General features: G+C 36.0%; 1 protein-coding gene across 18 annotated transcripts in view; it reads right to left on the bottom strand.

Annotated features, from left to right (window-relative positions):
* The window catches only part of Bmpr1b (bone morphogenetic protein receptor type 1B), a 420,914-nt gene that overhangs the window by 385,794 nt on the left and 15,807 nt on the right, over positions 1–19,313 (bottom strand). Inside the window, exon 1 of one of the 18 annotated variants that reach the window (XM_063247297.1) lies at positions 11,048–11,214. The exons of 15 other annotated variants lie outside the window; for them this stretch is intronic. The gene's annotated coding sequence lies outside the window, so the exon portion shown is untranslated. Of the gene's footprint in view, positions 1–11,047; positions 11,215–19,313 lie in introns of those variants that run through there. 2 more of the 18 variants (XM_063247305.1, XM_063247317.1) reach the window with 2 other exon arrangements.

The following is a 19,313-nucleotide window of genomic DNA, read 5'->3' as shown; positions in this document are numbered from 1 at the left end:
AATACTATTATTTACTATTCAGAGTGATATTAGTCTAGATTCAAGTTCAATTTCAGCATACGTAAAGATAAGGACAGCTACTACAAAGAGAATGAGAGACACTATGGTAGTCATTGACTTCCTCCATGTCAGATCTTGAAGATCTCAAAAGCCTTCATCATCCTGTAATGACTTGATTAGTTATATAATATGCAGTATATATTCAACGTATGTAAAGATGGGGGCAACTATTTGGAAGAAAACTAGAGACAAGAAGATAGTGAAGATCTCCAATGGACTTGCTTTGAATCTGTATTTCTTTAAATTGTTTCTTTATGAACTGTTTTGTTCTGTTTCGATGTTTAATCTTATCCTCTTTAAGATAAAAAACAAGTGTGTAGGACTGATAACCATATTACTAAGTTTTTGTTGGATCATTGAGCAGAACCGTTGGCAGTGTCACTGTTTGAATATTACTTTATATGCTTTAATTTTGTAACCTGAACAACTATTTCTAAGATGACAATATGTAATTTATCAACTAGTGATTTCTGTTTATTTTTCTGTAATTCTGTATTATTTCTACCTTTTTTTTCTTTTTTCTTTTTTTATGTTTCTTTCTCTTTAAATAATTAATTTTTAAAAAAGTAAGTTGTACCTAACTAGAAGCCAATACAGAAGGAAATGCAGAACCAAATAAGTGGTTAAACCTTTGAGGGTTTTGGTTTTTTTACGTTAAGCTTAATGAAGGGAGGAATGTTCTAGAAAAAAATGTGAAAGGGAAAAAAAAGAGTGTGTTTAAAATGTAATAAACTGGAGATATTTAGAAAAAGCTTGCTAGCTGGAAATCCTTCCTGCATCACTCCATCTTCAGAGACAGAGCTATTTCTAACATGAGGGTCTTTTGACCTGCTTCATATGAAAATGTCAGGAAGGTCAAAAAATTCTTCATGCCACTGCTCAAATACCTGTAGCTTAAAACAGTCTCTCTGCCAAGATGTCACAGTTTAGGTAGCCTCTCCTATAACTCATCAATATATTAGACACTCAATGGATTATATATGCAGATTCTGATACTGACAGAATCTGTGCAAATAGGAATAAATGACTTCCAACTAATATACATACCAGTTCTGGCAAAACCACTTTACTGTCTCTTTAAAAGAGGTCCAAGGTGAGCCACCTGCCACGTAGTTAGCTAACCAGACTCCCGCAACACAAAGAGCTCAGTGCAGAGCTGCTCTTAGCAATGAGTCCATTATGCAGTAGGTTCAGCAATCATTCCTTGTGCCTTGGTGAAGAGAGTGTCCAGGAAAATGTAAGTGGTAAATTCTTGAGCCTCACGGAGTATGTTTCTAATATGCCTGCCCACTAAAAATTCTGACTCTCCTCTTCAATAAACTGCAAGAAAATCCTGACATTTCCATGTGCCCACCAGAATACTTAATCCCAACTCATGGAGAAGTACACAACAAAAAGGAGTTTTCAGCCAGAAAAAAATGCCTGTCATCTCCTCTTTTAATATCCTCAAGATTCACTCCCACAAATCTTCCCACAATCCCTGAAAGGACATGCTACTATGCAAGTATTTGGATCTGAAATCTACTTCTTAGACTAGGATTCTACACCCCAGCTAACTTGTGATAGAACCCTATGCAGGCAGGCAGTCATACTGGAAGTCGAGGAGTAAGGAGGAAACATCTAAAAAGCACAAACAGTAGACAAGGTTACAGCACAGTACTGCAAAAAGGTAGAGTTCTTTACTCCTATTTATATGATTTACAGAAATATCAAGGCTCAGTATGTCAAGCACATCCACACAAAGGTCTTCATGTCAGAGTCCTGTTCCTCTAGCAAAGTCTTGTTCATGGCATAAACAATTTGTCAAAACTGTACATCTAGATTTTTACAGACTTCCCACTTTTACACTTGGTCCTAATTTTTAGCACAATGTTCTCTTTGGATGCAGAAATGAAGTTTCTCTACAAGCAATCAAGAAGGACCTCTGGCTTCCATTGTGTGCCTTAGGCCATCAACTGTCCTTGGTTTTTTTGTTTGTTTGCTTGTTAGGTTTTTTTTTGTTGGGTTTTTTTTTTTTTTTTGGTCTTCTTTTTTCTTTTTCTTCAGACAGGTCTCACAAGATTACACAGGCTAGCTTCAAGCATCCCTGTGATCCTTCTGCTTAAACTTCTCCTGTAGCTTGGATCTAGGCCATGTTTCACTATGGCCAGATCTTTTTTCATTTTTGATGTCTCTAAAGCTACCAAACACCAAAGTCCTTATAGTCACCCATACTCCTGTATCTGTCAGGTTCAGGAGCCCCATGCCTCATCAGTAATCTGGACATCATACCAAGCAAGTTGAAGGTTATAGGCCTAAGATATCACCATATAGTAGGGGCCACTGTCAGCTCCCTCACGCCAGTAATTCTTAGTAACAGCCAGTAGACCTTAGTGGATTTCAAAGAGAAAAGCAATTCAAGTATAAAATCCATCAGAAGTCTATTTTATAGGAGTATCAGTATCTAGTAAACTTTGCCTGTGTTCCCTAGAAATCAGAATTTAAAGCAAATCTTACATGCAAGTGATTTTTGATGATTGCTATGGTTTGTATCTAGAAGTTTCCCCAAAACCTCATGAAGTCATAGGGTTTTTTCAGAGGTAGATGAATCTAGAGTATGTGATTGATTCCTAGTGCAGAGCTAGGATTAAGGGTGGGTGATTGCTGGATCAGTTCACTGATTGGATTGGTATCAACATGGTCCTGGAAGACTAGGTGGAAGGGACAGAAAGAGCCTTGTGTCTATCTGTGTGTGTGTGTGTGTTTCTCTCTCTCTCTCTCTCCCTCCCTTCCTCCCTCCCTCCCTCTCCCTCTCTCTCGCTTTTTGCTGTCTTCTGCCACCATGAACAGTACCCCTCAGTCATGCCACCCTGACTCAGAACCAGATGATTATGGACTGAAACCTCCACAAACTGTGAGCTAAATAAATCTATCTCTCTTTAAGTGTCAAATATTTTATCTTAGCAATGAGAGAAATGTAAGGCAATGACTACCAGAAAGAAAGAGGAGATGAGGCAGGACAGGAGGGGAAACAGGATACAGCGAAGTATTAAGCTGGCCATCATCTTTCAGGAAACTGTGGCTGTCTGCAAGTCACAATAATATCTCCACAGAGTCAAAAGGAACCAACTCGCTCTCAGGTCCTTCCTGCGTTCAGCACTCCTGGTCAGTGTATGCTCCACAGCAAGTTCACTCTCTGGGCTTTTAAGGCTGTGTTACCTGACCCCTCCAAGTCACAGCTAGAGAAGCTTGAGGCTCTGGACCTGTAGATCTTGCCTCAGGTCTCTCATGGCTGCTACCCTCCAGGTCAGATGGAAGCTGCACTAAAGTACCTACAAAGGAGCTAAGATGACCCTGATGTCACAGATGAGGTTACAATGAGATCAGCCAGCACTTTATGACCATGAACTTCTGAGCTGCTACTGGGGCCACTTGACAAAGGAATTAGGATAAGCAACTGAGAGGATACAGCCAAATAAAACAGAGAAGAAAAGTTAACTTGGTCCAGTGTGAATTCTGCCCATATCGGTTATATATATATATATATATATATATATATATATGAATGAAAGAGACAGTTCCTAACCAAAATATTACTTGAACAGAGAAACAGAGGGACTGAAAATTTTGATTTTGATAACCAGAAAAATTTCACCAGTCATTAAAAATTAATTCCACAAGTTCAGATAAATTTTACAAGTTCTACCAAACTCTCAAAGAATGTAACACTCTAATCATGTAAAAGTTCATCCAAAAAAGAGAAAATTAAGATTACCTTCCCTACCACATTCCATGAGGCTGTGTACATGAATTTCTAAGCCTTTCATGGAAGAAAATTAAAGCCAAATGCACAAAAATCCACTTCAAGGATGGACAGAGTTCTGCTGTTTAGCCAAAACAACAATAGGTAGTTAAAAGTTTTAACCACAGTGAATAAAAGTTTAAATTTAAAATTAAAAAAATTTATCTCTGGATAATCTCTGTAAATTGTTATAATAGCACCAATCAAGAAGCATTCATTCAAGGCCAAGGATGTAGCTCAGTGGCATAAGCACCTGCCAGGAAAGCGTGAGGCGTGAGGTCGCGAGTTCAATCCCCTGTACCAAAAAAAGAAAAAAAAAAAAAAAAAAAAACATCATTCTCAGGGCATGGGGACACAAGTCTATAACACAAACACTTAAGGACTGAGGCAGGAAGATCAGAACCTATGTAAGAAGGAATAAAAAGGGTGAAATCAAAACAGACCCTGCAGAAATGCAGAAGATCATCTACAAATACTTTGAAAACATATATTCTAATAAGATGGAAAATGCAGAAGAAATAGGAAGATTCTTAGATACATATGAATTACCAAAACTGAACCAAGAAGATATACAAATCCTAAATAAACCAATATCAACCCATTGAATCAACGATGTAAATAAAATCCTACTAATGAAGAAAACCTAGACCCTGACAAATTCACTACTGAATCCTACAAGAAATTGAGAGAAGACTTAACACCATTACTTCTCAAACTCTTTAATGAAATTGAAAGAGAAGCAATACTCCCAGATCCATTCCTGGAAGCAATGAACACTCCTATTCAGCAGTCCTGGAAACTTTAGCCAGAGCAATTAGACAAGGAATATTGATAGGAAAGGAACAAGTTAAATTATCATTATTTGCAAATGATGTAATAGTCTACACAGAAGATGCCAAACAGTAAATTTAAAAAACTACTAGATTTATTAAGTCAATTCAGTAGGGAAACTGGATACAAAAATCAACTCTCAAAAAACAATAACCTAGGGGCCAGGGATTTAGCTCAGCAGTATAAGCGCTTGCCTGGCAAGCGTGAGGTCATGAGTTTGATCCTTGGTACCAAAAAGAAAACAAAAAACAATAGCCTTCCCATATACAAATAACAAACTCCCTGAGAGAGTCATTAAGGAGATAACACCTTTCACAATAGCATCCAAAAACTGAAATACCTAGGAATCAATCTAACAAAGGTTAAAGACCTCTACAATGAAAACTACAGTACTCTGAAAAAGGAGATCAAAGAAGATATCAGAAAACAGAAAGATATACCTTCCTCTTGGGTAGGAAGAACCAATATAGTTAATTGGTCGTACTTCCAAAAATGTTATACAGATTTAATGCAATTCCGATCAAAATTTCAATAGTGTATCTCACAGAATTAGAGAAAATAATACTAAAATTCATTTGGAACCAGAAGAGACATAGAATAGTGTCTTAGTTACTTTTCTCTAACTGCTAGGACAAAATATCCAGCACCCAAGATGAAAGGAGGAAAGGTTTATTTAGCTCACTGTCTATGAAGGTTTCAGTCCATAATCAGCTGGTTCCAAGGCAGGGTGGTGTGCACAGGGCAACACTTCAAGGAAGCAGCCAGGAAAAGCAGTCTGCACAGATGGGGAAAAGAGCAAGCCTCTATTCCTCCTTTATATTGTATGGAGGTACACCCACTCTCCGAACCCGCGCCCCAGGACAGATGTAGTACTCACAAAATTTGGTGCCCTTTTCTTGCACAGGATGAGGATATTTATAAAGTAAGGATCTCCTGGTTCCCTTCTGAGTCTCTTAGTTAAACTTTTAAACTTCTCGGATTAGCACAACGTATCATCAACCATTACAAATAGCAAAGACATTTCTGGGTAAAAAGGCAAGGCAGGAGGCATCACAATCCCTGACTTGCAGTTTTACTATAAAACTACTTTGATTAAAAAAAAAAAAAAAAAAAAAAAAAAACAGCATGGGACTGGCAAAAAAAAAAAAAAAAACAGACACAAAGACAAATGAAACAACTCCAGACATACTCAGCCACCTCATCATTGACAAAGGTGCCAAATACATTCACTGCAAGACCGCCTGCATGTGACAAAGACTATTGTTATTTATTTGTCTTGTTTTTATTTTTCTAGTAATCTATTTTGTTTTGTTTTCCCCTTGAATTGCAGAAAGGATAGGTGTACATGTAGAGGCTTATAAATGCCTAGAACATCTCCTAAACAGTTTATGAGCATCAATTATATTATGTGTAATGAAATGAACAGCAAAGTAGAAGAAAAGAAGAAAAACAGACATTATGGTATCCATTGCTGATTCCATATCATCATGCTGTGAAATCCAGTAACACTTCTATTCTTTGTTTAGTGTGGTTCAGTCTGTTTTGAATTGTTTAATTTCAGCATACATGCAGGTATGGACAGCTATTTTGAAGAGAACAAGAGACACTATGGTAGCCATTGTTGATTTTCCTATTGTCTGGTTTTGAAGGAATTATAATGCCTTCATTACTCTGTTCCAATCAGTTTTATACCATTTTGTTTTATATTAATTAATTTGTTGTGTGTGATGATACAGACAACCATTTAGAAGAAAAAAAGAGACATTATGGTAGCCAACGTAGATCTCCTGTTGTCTTGCTTTGAAATCTATGTCACTTACATTGTTTTCTTCTGACCTGCTTTGTTCTGTTTTGTTATGATTAGTTTTACCTTTTTTAAAAATAAAATAAAAATAAATAAAACTGCACACATATCTTTCACCATGCACTAAGCTAAATTTTAAATGATAGTTCAAAGATGTAAATATTAAAACATAAACATTAAATATGCTGGAAGACAAATAGGTAAAACTCTTGAAGACACTGGTGTAGACAAAGACTTTATAAATGAAACCCTGATCACCCAGTAACTACCAGAAAGAATCATCAACCCGGATCTCATCTCATTAACAAGCTTTTACACAACAAGAAAAAAGAACAGAGTGAAAAGATAATCCACAATGTGGGAAAAAATGTTTGGCAGCTGTTCCTCAAAGGATTATTATAAAGAACATACAAAGAACTCAAAAATATCAGACCTTTCAAACGTAAAGACCCAATCCAAAAATAGGTATCTAAGATGAATACACACTTCTCAGATGAGAAATATAAACATCAAATAAATATATGAAAAAAATAAAAATTTTAATATTGAACCTCAAACTTCTGCAAATAGAAGAGCAGGTTAAACCAAAAGCTTGTACAAGGGAGGAAAGTATAAAGATCAGAGTAAACATTAACACTCTGGAGACAAAAAAAATATCAATTAATTAAAGAGTTGGTTCTTTGAAAGATTAAAGAAAATGGACAAACTCCTAGCCAACATTATCAAAAAGTAAAGACTCAAACCCACATAATTAGGAATGAAAAGAGCAAAATCTAAACAAACTCTTCAGAAATCCAGAAAATCATCTATACCTACTTGAAATATTGTATTGTAATCAGATGGAAAATACAGAAGAAATGGAGAGATTCCTAGATACATATGAATTAGCAAAGTTGTATAAAGAAGATATAAAAACCCTAAATAATCCACAATCAATAAATGAAATCAAAGATGTACTTTAAAAACCTACCAACACGGGAGAACATGGCGGACAGATAACAGCAACTACCGGCGGCTCTCTGAAAGACTCGGCTCAGAAGCCAGGAATGGTGCGGACTAAGGAGACATAAGCAGGTGGAGATATGCTCTGCTGACTCAGGAACGAACTGGGCTGAGAGAAGCCAACTTGGAATGCAGTCCTGGTGCTAAAACAGGAACAGAAAAGACTCGGTGTGGAGGCTGGAACTGCGCCATTGTAAGCCGCGATTTGGGTTTCCCGCCGCGCGGCGGCTGGCTGCCTCTACAGCGGCTCAGCAAGGGGAGAGACTGCAGAAGCTCTGAGAACGGCAATCTGCGAACGGCAGGGAGGCGTGCACTGACTTGTGGTGAGGTGAGTGAGAGAAACTGACACTCTACCACAGTTTGACTCCAGCAGAGGACTTTCTGGGCCCGAGCAGTCCTGCGGGAGCAGGGCGCGGTGGCGACTCCAGCCACACATCCCCCTCTCAGGCGGGATTGGTGAAAAGTGCCTGGCCTGCGTGACGCTGCCGGCGGACCTGGTAGACTGTCCCAACCCAGATCCCAGAGCCTGACGGTGGCCGGGAGGGGAGACGCGTAGGCTGCCTGGTCCGTAACTCCCTGGTGCGCAGCGGTGAGCGGGAACACCTAACTGGCGCAATTCGATCAGGCTGTGGCTGACTGGGAGAGAAGCTGGGCCTCTTATATAAGCTTGCATATATAAGGAACAGAGAAGAAGAGGCAGCATGGGAAGAGGCAGCAACAAGAAAGTCTCCTCGGCCCCCAATTCTGAGAAACAGGCAATAGCAGACACCGCACCAATACACATAAGGCACCATATAGAGAGCCTCATAGACCAATTCAGGAATGAAGTTATCAACGACCTGAAGCTAGAAATATGCAGAATAGTTAGAGAAATGCTAAGCACCACCCAAGAAAAAACAGGTGATGGAATGGAAGAACAGAAAAAAAGGGGAGAATTGTTTGATGGAGAAAACAGAGAAAGCATAGAATACGTGAAGCAGGTTCAAAGGGACTACCAAGATACTAAGAAGTCTATCGAAGACTGGCATAACAGCTTGAAAGAAACTAAGGACAGACTATCTGAACTGGAGGGCAGACTTGTAATATGGGAGAATGAAATGAAAAACTTCTTAAAAATAACAAAGAAACAAACAGCAATAATACAAAGACAAGAAGATGATAAGAGGATCCATAACTTAAGGATTAAGAACATAAAAGAAGAAGTAGGGATGCAAACAAGTGAACTACAAAAGCTACTCACAGAAATAATCCAGGAGAATTTTCCTAATTTAGCAAAAGGTAAAGATACTCAGATGTATGAGGCATACAGGACCCCAGCTACCTACAACCCAAACAGAGCAACACCCAGGCATATAATAATAAAAATTCCAGAAATTCAATACAAGAACAGAATATTAAAAGCTGTAAGAGACAAGAAACAGACCACTTACAAGGGAACACCCATCAGAATTACAGCAGATTTCTCTGCACAAACCATCAAATCACGAAGAGCATGGGGGGAAATAATTCAAGCATTGAAAGATAATAATCTCCAGCCAAGATTGAGATATCCTGCACAACTGTCCCTGGAAATTGATGGAAAAACAAGGTGCTTCCAGGATAAAGAGGAACTGGGGGAATTTGCAACCACCAATTCAACTCTACAGAAAGTATTGCAGGATATTCTAAAAAAAGAAAAATACAAAGAACCCAGAAATAGTGGCGGGGAGGCCACAACAAATGGAGCAGAGAACAAAATGAAGAAGACAAACTGACAGCTACTGACAGAAAAAGAGCTTAACAGAAATGAGGCAGAGAAGATTGGATGATAGGAACAGCTATTTTGGAGAAAATGACATCTTAATAGGTAATACTGATTTAGTATCATCTTGTTTTGAAGTCTCATCTAGCTTTTGTCCTTCTGTCTCCAATGGTCTAAATAGGCTGTATCTTATTGGATTTTATTATGTACGATAGTATAAGCAAAAACCTTTTAAAGACAAGGAGATTATACAGAAACCATTGTTCATTTTCTGTTAGTCGATTCTAAATACTCTGTAATGCTGTCATTCTCTTGAATGGTTTTACATTGTTTTGATATACTTAATGCTACAGTATACGAAGTTGTACTCAAGGATTTCAAAGAAAGAAACAATATGGTAACTACTTTTAGGTTAGGATTATCTGGTGGTGAAACACTATTCTGCTTAAATGGTTATGTTTTGATCTGCGCTGTTTCGTTGTTATGCCCTCTTTTATCTCAATCTCCACTCCATTATTTACTTTTTTATCTTTATCCTTTTAATTAAAGGAAAAAAATAGCAGGATATATTATAGTAACCCATTTTGACTTTTCATTACCTTGATTCAAAGCCCTGTATTACTCTCACCATCTGGTTTTTAACTGATGTTCCCCTATTCTGTTTTGCTGGATAGTATCAGGTTCGAAAGTTTAGGCATCAGCTGTGAAGATAATGAGATTCATTATGACGCCCATTCTTGTTGACTTTTAGCTACTTTTGAAGACCTACAATGTCTCCAATGTTTCGGTTTTGTCAGTTTTATTCTTTACTGTTTTGTTCAATTGTATTATAACTAATGATATAGGCAATTCTATTAGAGATAGCGGGAGACATTATGGTAACCATTGTTGATCACCTGTATTATGTTTTTACATTATCTATTATGTCCACCCTTTTGACTTGACCGATTCTGTTCTGTTATGTCACATTTGGTTTTACTCTCTTCCAAAAAAGTAATAAGAACCGTGGGAGCAATGAAACCCAAAATGTGTAATAGTCATGGTACAAAAGAGAGGAAAAGAAAGTACTCTAAACTATATAACTGCATGTATATTTAAGTGTATAAGATAGAAAATGATATCACAGAGTTTTATTGGATCAATGAACAGAACTGTTTGCAGTATCATTGATGGAATGTCCACTTTACAAGCTTTAATTTTGTGACTTGAACAATTATTTCTAAGATGACAATATGTAATCCATTAACTAGTGATTTCCTACTGTTCTTTTTTTTTCTGTAAATCTGTATAACTTGTACCCTTTCCCTGCTTTTTTTTTTCTTTTCTCCTTAAATAAAATTTAAAAAAAAAAAAAAAAAAACCTACCAACAAAGTAAACCCCAGGCCCTGATGGATTCACTGCTGAATTCTACAAGAAAGTTAGTGAAGATCTAACACCACTACTTTTCCAACTCTAATGAAATTGAAAAGGAAGCAATATTTGCAAATTCATTCCTGGAAGCAAGCATTACTCTGATTCCAAAACCACAGAAGGACCCAACTAACAAAGAGAATTACAGGCCAATCTCCCTAAGGAACACTGATGCAAAAATCCTCAATAAAATACTGGCAAACAGACTGCTTCAAATTATCATAAAGACTGTATGACAAACTGAAATATACAGTTAAACCATGTCTGAAATAAAGCATTCATTCAAGAAATATAGTACTCTTGGTAAGAATAATGAGTCTTTATCCTCAATTAATCTGTATTAGTCAGCTTTCCCATCACTGGAACAAAGTACCAGAAACCCTGATTTAAAGGAAGAGAGGTTTATTTTTAGCTTACAGTTTCAGAGGATTCAGTCCATGGCTATCTGGCTCCAAAGGAGAAATGGAAGGCCACAGCATAGCAAAGCGACTTACTTCATGGTGGCCATGCTGCAAATTAGGGAAAGCACCTAAGAAGGAAACACAAGCACCAGATATAGCACCTAAAGTTACACCCCCATGACCAGTCACACACAGCCAGAAATACTCCACCAACCCCCTGGCAGTTCTCATGCCAATTAAAATGACAATCCAGTTTAACTCTTACAGTCTAAGAGAAACTCTAATCCCTGTGGACATGAACAAGAAAATGTTACTTTATTCTCAGCTCCCAGTCAAAGGATAAATTTAACAGGACAGAGACAGCATCAGAATTTCTCATATCCCTAGCTTTAAGTAGCGACAGCTACCTTTCCAGTGAACACAGCAAACAGATCAGTGCTTTCTTCCTCTGAGCTCCCACTCATAAGCTAAAGGCTGTACAACCAGCACAGCAGACAGGCAACTAGACAACTCCAGGGCCTAGAAGGCCCTCACCCCAGCTCATTCACAAATGCAAAGTATTCACATTAGTACAAGCAAGACAAGAAAACTTGAATACGTCAACTAAAATAGAAAAGCACGGTGTTCAACTTTAAGGATACTCTAGGGAATATTTTGGTGAAAAGAAATTAGAGGGAGCTAATAGCTTGCTCCATCAGAGATATAAACTGAACCACACTCCAGTTTACCAAAGAGAAGTAGGATATATATTTGAAGAGCCCTTTTAGGGGCAGAACAAACCTCGAACACTGCCTTTGAGTCCTGCCCAGGCATAGTGGCATAAATCTGTATACCACTCTGGGAGGCCGAGGCAGGAGAACTATACATTCAAGTCCAACCTGAGCAACTCAACAACTTAGGAGAGTCTGTCTCAAAATAAAAAGTTTTAAAGTGAGGGAGGGTATAGATCTACGATAGAAGGCTCAAATAGCGCACATGAGCCCAAGTTCCATCCCTAGCACCACAAAAAAAAAAAAAAAAAAAAAAAAAAAAACATTTTTTTTTTTTTTTCAGAACAAAAACTACCAATGAAAGCTATGTGCAGTGGCACACATATGCAACCAAGAACTTAGGAAGGCTGGGGCAAGAGGACCACAAATTCAAGTCCTGCCCAGTAAGTCAGACTTTGTCCCAAAAAATAAATAAATAAATAAAATGGGCTGGAGGTGAAGTTCAGTAGTAGAACACCCCTGTTTCATCTCAGCATTGCCAAAAGCAAATCTACCTGTGCAAAGCAGCCTGAAACTAATTTGGTCAGACTGTGAAACAATTTATGTCCTGTAGCAGTGATGGTAAATACTTTAGAGCTTTCAATGACACAAACAGCCTGCTACTGCATGTGTGCCATAGATTCATCACTTCAGCCCTAGAGTACCATCACAACTACAGAGCAATCAGCCAGCAATCAGTGGGGCTAAATAGCTGATACAGTAACAGTAAGGCAGCCCTGCTAAAATCACTGGAATCCTGAGTTAAGGTGCACATGCTTAAGGCTGCACCCTAAGTGAAGAAACCTCCCAGACATCTTTTTGCAGGAGGAAATCGATTCAAATAGCTACTTCACTGAACACAGAAATAAGTAACAAAAACAAGTCGTTTGGAGTCCACAGTTGCTACAATATATTTTCTAAAATGTCCAGTTTTGAACAAAAAACTTTCAAGACACACAAAGAAACAACAAAATGTGACCCATAAACAATGAAAAAGGCAAGCACCAAAAACTGCTATAGGAAGGCCCAAGGAGCCAATTTAACAAACAAAGCTCATGAAACTGCCACTATAAACATAGTCAAAGAAGTAAAGAAAGCCATGTTTAAAGAAACAAAGGCAGCATGATGACAGTATCTCACCATAGTGGGAATGTGGAAGAAAAACTACTTTAAAACACAAACCCCAGAGCTAAAAAGTATAATAACTGGTATAAAAACTAAGTAGAGGGATTTAACTGTAGTTTTGAATTGGAAGAAGGAAAAACCAAAAAATCAATACAAACTATGCAATCTGAAAAACACAATTTAGTAAATTTAAAAATTAAGCAGAATCTCAGAGCAATGTGGGACACTATTAAACACATACACTAAATGAGATTATCAAAAAAGAGATGAGGGGAAAAAAGAGCAACCAAAAAATTTTGGAAGAGCTGAAAACCTTTCCAAATTGATGAAATATTAATTGAAAACAATCCAGGAAGCCCAACAAACTCCAAGCAAAATAAACACAAAGATGTATCATACTAAAAGTACCAAAAGACACAAAGCCAAACATTTTGAAAACAGAAACCTAAAAAGTTTATCACACAAGGAAATCCCACTTTAATTGTTAAAGTCTCATGGGAAACATTGGGGGCTAAACAACACAAAGTTTTACAATATTCAAAATGCTAAAGTAAAAAAAGGTGTCAAACACTAACCATACCCATCAAATGTAAGGTGAAAATGTAAATATTACCTAGCAGTAGGCAACAGTTTGCTAACACGATGTGTGATGGTTAACCTTCACTATCAATGTAACTGGACTGAAGGATTAGCAAGGAAATTGGTAAAACATACTTCTGGGTGAATCTGGGAGGGCATTTCCCAAGGTGACAGCATGTGAGTCAGCAAAGCCTGAAGGTGTGCAGTATCATCCAATAAACTGGGGTCCCCAAGGAAAAAAGTAAACAAGGAGGGGGTGGCGCTCACATTCACTCATTTCAACCCTTCTTGAACAAAAGCACTTTTTTGCTGGCGTCACTGCCTCAAATATCAGATTCTTAATTCTTGAGACTTTGAATATGGTCTTGCATCAGTGACTCCAGTCTAAGACCTGCATCACTGTTACAAAGCTTCCTTCTTCTTGGACTAATCAGCTATCAAGTTCTCCAGCTATGATGGGGCTGTTCAGCCTCTACTCACATGAGCCAATAAAATAAATCCCCCTAATAATTATACATATTGGTTCTGCTTCTCTAGAGAATTCTTTTTAATACATGGTATTACTCTGACATCAAAGCTGAAATAACAGAAGAAATTAGTTTGAGCTGAAGATGTTCTGCCACCAAGGATATCATTAAGAAAGTAAAAAGATAATCCAAAGGATGAGGGAAAATATTTGAAATTATATCTGACCCAGAACTTGTAAACAATACTTATAATTTATTCATAAAAAGGTAAATAATTGAGGTTTTAAAGTGGATAAAGGATCTGAATAAGCACTTCTTCAGTAAGATATAAATGATCATGAGCACACTGAAAGATGTTTGCCGTCATGACACACGAAAAAGATGCAAGCCAGTACTGTGAGAAACCACGTCATACCCAGTTAGAACAACTATCATCAAACAGACTGATGCAGGAGTCCCTCATATCTGCAGAGAATTTATTCCAAGACTCCCCACAGACACCAAAATCTGAAGATGGTCAAGCCTTAGCATATGCATCTAATCTACTCATGTCCTCCTTTACACTTTTAACCATCTTAACTATAATCACCAATACAATGCACAAGCTATGTAGATCCTTTCTATTCTTTCTCATTGAAGGGTCAATGGCAACAGTTTGTACAATATACGATACTGACAAAAATTTTTAATAATCCCTGGTTTGTTGAATCTGATGTAAGACCTGCAGATACAGAGAGACAGCTGCCCTAATCAATGTGGAAGAATATATGGAAAAACTGGAAACTTTTCACACGCTCCTAAGAATATAAACTGCTGTAGCTAATTAAAATAATCTGAGAATAGCTCAAAATAATAAAAGAAAATCACCATAAGGCCCAGCAATGTCATTTCTGCATACAGTACATAACAAGAAATAGAAATATGTATAGCCACACAAAATTTTGGAGATACATGCTAATAACACTATCACTAATATCATCTTAAACATATAAGTAACCCAAATATTCACCAACTAATGAGAGGAAATACAAGGAACATCACTAGCAATGAAAGCTAATTACTGGCAATGCTATAATATGGACACTGAAAGCATACTAAGTGAAAGAAACCAGCCACATTAGATAGTTTATGACCCCACATATACCAATTTTCTAGAATAGGCAAATGAACAGCAAAATTAGTTTAGTGGCTACCTATCAGCTAGTGGTATTTGGCACAATAAACTGATCTGAAAGAAACACTGATTTCATTAATGAACATACATGCAAAATCCTAAATGAAATTAGCAAGCCAAATCTTAGCAGTCTATAATTAAATACACATTCTATCAAGTCTACCCTAAGAATGCAGGAGCAGTTCAACATTATAAAATAAATAAATATAATCCATCATCTGAAGAAATTAAAGGAAGAAAACTGTCATGATCTAAAAGATGCAGAAAAATAATTATATAAAACTCAATGCTCATTTATGATGAATTAGAAACACAGAACATTACAAATAGAATAAAACTTCAACTTTATAAATGTATATATAAAATCTATATCAATTTACCATCCTTAACTGCATGGTAAAATTAGTCCCTATAAGAAAAAAATATGACTTCTGTCACTATTTCTATATTATAAAGTAGTCAGTAAACTAGGAAAAAAATAATACCAAGGACTACAAAGGAAGAAACAACTGGAATTCATTAATAAACTGCCTTCACAGAATGTCTCTAATAATCTGAAAAAATTAATTAGAATTAATTAGAATTAAAAATCAATCTTTCCAGGTGGCTGGATATAGAACCATCGTATAAAGTAAATTTTTAGTCAATAAAAAATTTATCATAATTTAAAATTTGTATTACTTACAAAAGCAAAAATTTTTAAAAGGAGGGTGCCTATGAAAAACTGTAACAAAATACATGCCAGGCCTCTATGCAAAGTATTTCAAAGCTTAACTGAAATATTACAAAAATAAATAAGCAAAAATGTCGTATCTCTTAATTAAAAGAGGTAATGTCATACAGGTTATTCTTTCCTAGTTAATATTTAAATTCACTATAACTTGAACAAAAACTTAAGTTTATTATGAAATTTGTAGAAAAGAAAGGCCCATGAGGCAAGACTTTAATTAATACAAAGGAAAATATGAAGGAACTGTACCTGGCCAGTGTCAAGACTCACAATAGAACTCAAGTAAGGTAGCCTAGTCTTACTACAAGAATAGACAAATAGACCAACAGAACAAAATTTATGTATAAATATAAATACACACACATGCACCAGAAAAAAAATATTTTTAAGTTTGACATTAAAACAAAAAGTCAATGAAAATATAATCCAGTTCATCATTATCTAAGAAAATATATATTATGATGTCAAAAATATGATTTTAAACCAGGATATTAGCAAATATTTAACAGGTGTGACAAAATCAAACACAGATTAGATGAAATGCAATAAGAACTAACAGGTACTGGTGGGCATGTAAGCTACTTTGGAAAACATGATGACCTTGTCCTATAAATCTGAAATGTGTCATTTCTGATACCAAGCAACCTCATCCTAGATAAGACACACCAAAGCCACCTCTTCCCCATACACCAAGAGACAACAGAGCAAGGTAATGGCAACTATTCATTATTAGACCAAAAACACAGAAACAACCAATCAAAAAGAGAAATGAAACCAAATACTAGTCTACTCGTCAACAAAATATGACAAAGCAATGAAAATAACTTAAAAAACAACTTCTGACGTCATGGAATAATTTAAGAAATGTAAGTACATAAGTTTGAGAGAAGAAAACCAAAATATAAGACACTGCCCAGACATTTTTTTTTTTTTTTTTGTCTTTTTCCTTTTTATCGGTACCAGGGATCGAACTCACGACCGCCTGCTTGCAAGGCAGGTGCTTATGCCGCTGAGCTAAATCCCCAGCCCCTGCCCAAACATTTTTATAAAACTCAAAAATACATTGCTTAGATATATGCACATATATGGTACAATTACTTTATAATATAAGTAAGACACTCAAAACCCAGATTAAGATCAACTCAGGAAAGAAAATAACAAAATGCAATTGCAGAATGTGTAAGAGACACGTGGTATTTGTTTTATAAACTGACTAGTGTATGTATAAGCATTCAGTGTATTTTTCTTTAAAATGTATGAATATTTTACATACCCTTTAATAGTTTAATTTAAAGCCTAAAGTTTTCATTTAAAGTTCAAAATAAGTTTCTTTTAAAACTTTTTTTTAAAGATATCAGATAATCTATTTTCTGGCCCAAACTCTGCTACAATTTAAGATCTACCACAAAAGATTTAAAGGTGTCTTAAATCTCACTTTGCATATCAAAAATAATTTTTTTCCTATGGTCATTTTTACAATTGCCTTTAAGAATTTTGTCTCAACAGGTCTTTCCCTATTAATATTTTCTATTCTTGTAAATTAAAACAGCATAACAGAAAAATCATTGGTAGATTTGCATTTCTTTTATAAATTTAACAAAAATATATATCAAAAGTAATGTTCCTTTCATTATCCTCTTTTAAAGTAAGAATAATATAGATACTCACTTATTCAAAGCTATTTTAACTCTTATATTGTCTTTTGTTCTTCCTGAATCTGAAAGTGTTCATAGCTATAACTTATTTTTAACACATTTACTCAAAAATGAATAAAATTGAATAGATACCCTAACGGTAGAGTTATAAGTCTGAATAACTTGACCGGAAAGCAATTCAAAACACTTCATATGAATATTAAAGATCTATTCAGAAAGGTATTGCTACAGCATTATTACTGACAAAAATGGGGAAAATATTTAAACAGTATTTGCCAATAATTTAAACAGTATTTTGTCAATGAAACCAAGTACATGGGATGCTATGAGGCAGTGATATGTCAAGCAAAAATAAAATAGAAAATCAAGGAGGTAATTCCCATTTCTATTACCACACCCAAAAGTAACACATGAGCAGTAAGGAAAACATCAAAACTAAGGACGGACTACACTCAGGTGGTTTTGGGGCTCCTCTCCCAGCTCTTCCTTAGTGCTACAAAGTTCTCACTGGACATGTGCTCATTTCAAAACCAGCCTTGCAAAACCAAGACACAGCAACAGAATAAACGCATGTATCCTGAACCTCAGGTTAGTACAAGCTTCGTTTTGTTTTGGGTTTTTTTTTTTTTTACCATTTTAGTAAGCATAGTTTACTACAGAATTTTAAATTCTAACTTCTTGCTAGATAATATTAAATAATTCTGAGTAAAATATGTCAAGATTGCTTTGTAGAACAAAAAGTAAACACATATAGCTAAACAGCAGCATTTCCTGAACAATTTTCTACTGAGGCAAAGAAAGGAAATAACAAAGTACTTTGCTCTTATTAAGTGAGAAGAAAAATACCATATATATATACACACACATATATACACACACACATATAATAGCTCCAAAGACTTCCTTGCTTTCATTTCATATAGATAGAAAATTAAAGAAAAATTTTAAGTAACTTACACCTCACAATTATTTTGATTTGAAGGAAATAGGAGACAAAAACAAGTTTCAAAAGGGAAGTGTTCAGATTTCAAAGAAACAAGGCTATTAATTTCTGGCTGTAGTAATAATATTTGAAACAGATGTCTATCTACACTCAAATCCAAACTGGATCATGGTTGACACAGTTTAATAAAACTTTAATTAAGGTTCTGCAACACTGTAAACTGATCATGTCATACAATCAAGCACTTGCTTAATATTAACATCTCTTCAAGGCCTAGTACTGCTAAAGTTAACTCAGACTTTTCGTAACTCACTCATTCAAAAAGTAAAAATATACAATTTATTCTCTTATTTCACAACATAAGGGTTTTTTAGAAGCAAGCATTTGAAAAAGAAATGAAAGGAACAAAGTGAGGAACAAAGGAAAAAAATAACCTTGTTTCTAAAGAGGTCCTCATTTCTAATTAGACACATTTTGGTATGAACACTTAGGACTTAAAAATGTCTACAACTGAAAACACTGTAAAAGAAAATAACTCCTTGTTAAAATTAACCAATTAACTTTGTAAATTTTCCTCATTCTAATTTAGTAGAACAATCTCAGGTAAGGAACCTGGTAAAGTAGGCTCAGGGTCAGTGCCACATGAAGACACGCGAAACAGACGACAAGACTAACATTTACTGTATGGTTATTATGTGCTAGGTGTAACTGAAGGTACTCCACTGAATCGCCACAACTTCCTTACACATACTGGGCAGCAGGGCCAGAATACAACTCCAACATCTGCTTCAAATCCAGTGTAGTATTAAATTCTGCTCTGAGCCACTTCGTAGTGTCTCCAACATAATACTATGTTGGAC

This window comes from Cavia porcellus, unplaced genomic scaffold, assembly GCF_034190915.1.
Source record: "Cavia porcellus strain 051 isolate PalLab524CR breed Dunkin Hartley unplaced genomic scaffold, mCavPor4.1 scaffold_4, whole genome shotgun sequence".
In the NCBI taxonomy this organism is placed as follows: domain Eukaryota; kingdom Metazoa; phylum Chordata; class Mammalia; order Rodentia; family Caviidae; genus Cavia; species Cavia porcellus.
The sequence above is the reverse complement of the archived record's forward strand: the minus strand, read 5'-3'. Positions and strand labels throughout refer to the sequence as shown.